Source organism: Rattus rattus, chromosome X (assembly GCF_011064425.1).
Source record: "Rattus rattus isolate New Zealand chromosome X, Rrattus_CSIRO_v1, whole genome shotgun sequence".
NCBI lineage: Eukaryota > Metazoa > Chordata > Mammalia > Rodentia > Muridae > Rattus > Rattus rattus.
Window position 1 is genome coordinate 127,297,612 of NC_046172.1, and position 4,741 is coordinate 127,302,352.

A 4,741-nucleotide genomic window follows, 5' to 3' on the forward strand; every position below is an offset into this window, starting at 1 on the left:
GTGTGCTACTTTAGCTTGTTTCATATGCCACTTGTTACTTATTAGCCTATTATGAGATCATCTTAAAGTATGGGCTCTGTGAGAAATTGTCAGACTGATGAACAATGAGCTACAAACTAGGAAAATACAACATGCATACCACATATCTAAAAGATAACTATTGCCCCTATAGAATCTGTTGAGAACTTTTAAACCTGCAAACACTTGCACCTTGTGTAATCTTTGCTGAAAATAAAAGCCAAGAGGACTAGCCTTCTCTCCAACAGGACAAACTGCAAGCCCTAAATTAGTGCAATAAGAGACTTTCAAAAAGTGAGTCCAATAAAAAGACATAAATAGGCAGATCAACAAAAGGAAGCTATGGGTAGCAAATAATCATGCAAAAAGACTCAACCATATCAGCCACCATGAAAATGCACATTAAAATTATGTAGCATCACTATCTACTATCAGGATCACTAAAACAAAAACAGTGACAATTCCAAATTATGCAAGTGAAGTGCTGATAATCTATTATAGCTGCTAGTGAGGTATAAAATGATAGTCACTCTAGAGAAATGTGTGTTTGTTTCTTATAAAACTCTGTATTCGGCTACCACACAAGCCAGAAAAAATAGAAAACTGGCACATGAATATTTATATCATTTTATTCATACTAATTTAGAACAAAGTGACCAAACTGTCCCTACTACAAATCCTGGATAATGGAATACTATTCAGCCGCACAAATGAATAAAATACTGTATATGCATCAACCTAAATGTATCTTCAATGCATCATTCCAAATGGCTAATAGGAAACTGAAAAACTGCATTCAGTATTATTGCTATTATATAATATACTTTAAAATGTAGAATCATAAAGAGGGACTAGAGAGATGACTCAGTGGTTTGGAGCACTTGTTGTTCTTGCAGAAGACCTGAGTTTAATTCTCAGCATCCACAGAGTTGCTCAGAACCATCCATAACTCCAGTTCCAGGGGATCGAAAACCTTGAGGTACCAGGCATACATGTAGTACAAATATATACACATTCATATGCATAAAATAAAGGAAACATGTTTAAATTTTAAACATAAAATCATCAAAATGGAGAACAGAATAATGATTTCCAGGAGATAAGGTGGGGGCTGTGAGTATGAAGCAGCAGGTGAAAGTTCTTTTCTGGTCATATAATAGTTTACACCCTAATTATTACATTAACACACAAAGTATATATTAAATAGATCTTTACATATACACACATGCACATAAGCAGTTATAAAACTATTGAAATTATATTTTGAATATATGTATACGTATTTCTGCATAAGAGGTTTGCACTCTAACACTGTTATATAATTACCTGTACATTAGAATATGCTAATAAATATTTGATAGAGGAATGAATCCATGACTAAATGAGCAAACTACTATATGTATACCAGGTCTGTCCTCTAACAGTACACTATTAATATCAATTTCTTGGCTTTGACATTATAATGCAGTTAGGTATGATCTCAGCATTAGGAAAATTGTTTCTATATAGTCTAGTATTACCTTTGCATTTTGCTATAAATATATAATCATTTCAAAGTAAAGAATTCAGAAAAACCCTGATCAGAAGGAATGTCATAACAAGCATGTTTCTGTACAGTTGTGAAGGGTAAGTTCTTGGAACAATTGAGTTATACATATCAAGATTACCACAATAATTCTTATCAGTTAAACCCATGGAAATGTATTTTTAAGTGGTAATCAGAGATCTGCTTGAATGCACATGCAAGGATTTTCAGAGCATCGCCAATGAGAAGGAAACAACCTGACTTTGTAATAATAGAGTTATGACTAAGAAAATGAAGCATTTTACTTACTGTAGATTACTATGTAGCCAATAAAGCATGATTTGGTATATTTAGAATGTATGAAAATGTGAGATAACAATCCAGATACACAGGCATCTGTATAATATAAAGATATAAATATAAAAATTATGAATAAAATACTAGGGAAATACCATAATTTTCAGAGGACTTACCTCTATGTTAGATTATATGAAGTCTTTTTCTCTTCCTTACACCTTATTAAGATTTTCCAAATATTATACAATGTACATGCTCACACATGTATGATGTAAATATATTAGACTCAAGGGAAATTAACCAAAGCATTAACAAGTATATTTAGTGGTTAGAGTATTATATCATTTATTCATGAATTTATACCACTTTTGTTTTGCACATTGTCTATAAGTCTATAATATTTATACCATCCAGAAAACTAATGAATGTCTGTGGCATAATTTGGGGCTACTTTATTGAATTCTATAATTTACCACCCTTATAACCCCCAACACAAGGTAAAAGAGAAAGAAAATTAGAGCAGATAGGGGACATAGACCTCTTTAGACTACTTCCTGCTGATTAGGGGAATGGGGTTCCTAGGGGCTCTTCCAATCTCAGTCATCAGGATATCTCCAAGCAGCAATCCATCAAAACAGCAATCCAACAATAGCAAAAGGAACAGCAAGGTGACCCAGCGAGAGCAAGGGAGAGTGAGGGAGAGTGAGGGCATTCAGAGCCCTGCCACAGCACCCTCTAAGGGCTCTTGCATGTATACCCATCTCCAAAAGTCCCAAGCACAAACTATCTGCAGCTGGCAAAAATCACACAACTCCTAGAGCATGTGACAATCATAGTTAGTGGCTGTGGACAATCTGAAAGCAGCCCCATGTCCCACACTTGGGATTCAAACACAAACATAGTCATACAACAGAACTTGGTTTTAAAGAAAACAAAATTCTTTTTATTATTATTTTATTATATTTACAATCCAGTTATTGCCCCTTGCCCTGCCCCCACAGTTCCTCATCCATTCCTTTTCCCCTGTCTCTGAGAGGATGCTTCCCCTCATCAGGCCCCCCTACTCCCTGAGTCCTCAAGTTTCCAGAGAATTAGTCCTCTGTTATATATTTGTTAGTTACCTCAGACCAGCTAGTGCATGCTGCCTGATTGGTGGCTCAGCGTCTGGGTTCCAAGGGTCCGAGTTAGTTGAGACTGCTGGTCTTCCTATAGGCTCGCCCTTCTTCTCAGCTTCTTCCATCCTTCCCCTAAGTCAACCATAAGGGTCCCCGACTTCAATCAAATGGTTGGGTATAAGTATCTGCTTCTGTCTCAGTCAGCTGCTCATAAGGCCTCTCAGAGGCCAGCCATGCCAGTAAGTACAGCATGACATCAGTAATAGTGTTAGGTCTCGGTGCCTCCCATGAGATGGATCCCAAGATGGGCCTGTCATTGAACCTCCTTTCCCTCATTCTTTCCCCCATCTTTATCCCTGCAGTTCTTTTAGACAGGAACAACTCTGGGTCAGAAATTTTGACTGTGGGTTGGCAACCCCATCCCTCTGCTTGAGGCCCTGTCTACTGGAGGTGGATTCTTCCAGTTCTCTCTCCCTCTCTCTCATATCTTTCAGATATGTGGTCAACTAAGGTCACTCACATTGAATCCTGGGAGTATCTCCCAGGTCTCTGATACTTTTTAGAGGGTCCCCACCTTCCATCCCCCAAGATTGCTATTTCCATTCATTCTGCTGGTCCCTCTGGGCTTCTCTCCTGACCCCTACTATGTCAATTTGTCCTACTGACAGTGTCTTTTGTCTTACAGAAGCTTTTCAGTTTCATGAGGCCCCATTTTATCTATCATTGATCTTAGAGGCTGAGCCATTGGAGTCCTATTTAGGAAATCCTCACCCCACCCCCATCCAATGAGTTTGAGGCTCTTTCCCACTTTCTGTTCTATTTGATTCAGTGTATCTAGGTTTATGTTAAGATCCTTGATCCACTCAGACCTGAACTTTGTACAAATGTCCTTCAAAAGAAACTTTTGTAGCCTAGATCACCCTGATAACCCTGCCATTGTAATTCTTGCCCCTGCATTCAATTGTTCTGAAGATCACACTGCTTTTCACAACCCCCTCTAGCTCAGCCTTCATTTGTTTGATCATTTAGTCACTAATTCATTCCTCCATCATGTGGATATCTACCATTATATGTCAGCACAGAGCCAGGCAATGAATAAATGAAAAATGCAGGCACAACCTTTGCCCAGTTACGGTTTGATGTGCAAAGTCTTCCTTAGGTTTGTTTGTTTGAACACTTGGCCCCTTATTAATGCTGCTGTTTGAGGTTGTAGAACCTCAGAATATAGGTGGAGAAAGTGAGAAGCTGTGAGCTGGGCTCTGAGTATCAAAATACAGCCTTGCTTTGAAACAGTCCCCTCCCTCTTATTCTATAAGAAATGATGAATTCATAACACAAATTCCTCCCATCATCCTTCCCCTCTAACTTTTAGCTAGAATCAAGTCTTTCTTTTCTATGTTACTCTGTCAGCCTCTGGGTACCCGTAGAGGAGGGCCCAGGAGCAGCAGGTCCACTGTGTCTGAGACACCGCACCTGAAGGGACCGACCGGATAAACAGTTCTCTGCACCCAAATCCCGTGGGAGGGAGAGCTAAACCTTCAGAGAGGCAGACAGGCCTGGGAAACCAGAAGAGACTGCACACACTGCACACACAGTACTGATCCAGAGGAAAAACACCAAAAGATATCTGGAACCCTGGTGCACAGAACCCCCCAGAAAGGGCACAGGATCTTCCTGGTTGCTGCCACCTCTGAGAGCCTCATAAGCAACACCCCATGAGCAAACTTGAGCCTGGGGACCACAGGTAAGACCAACTTTTTGCTACAAACGACCTGCCTGGTGAACT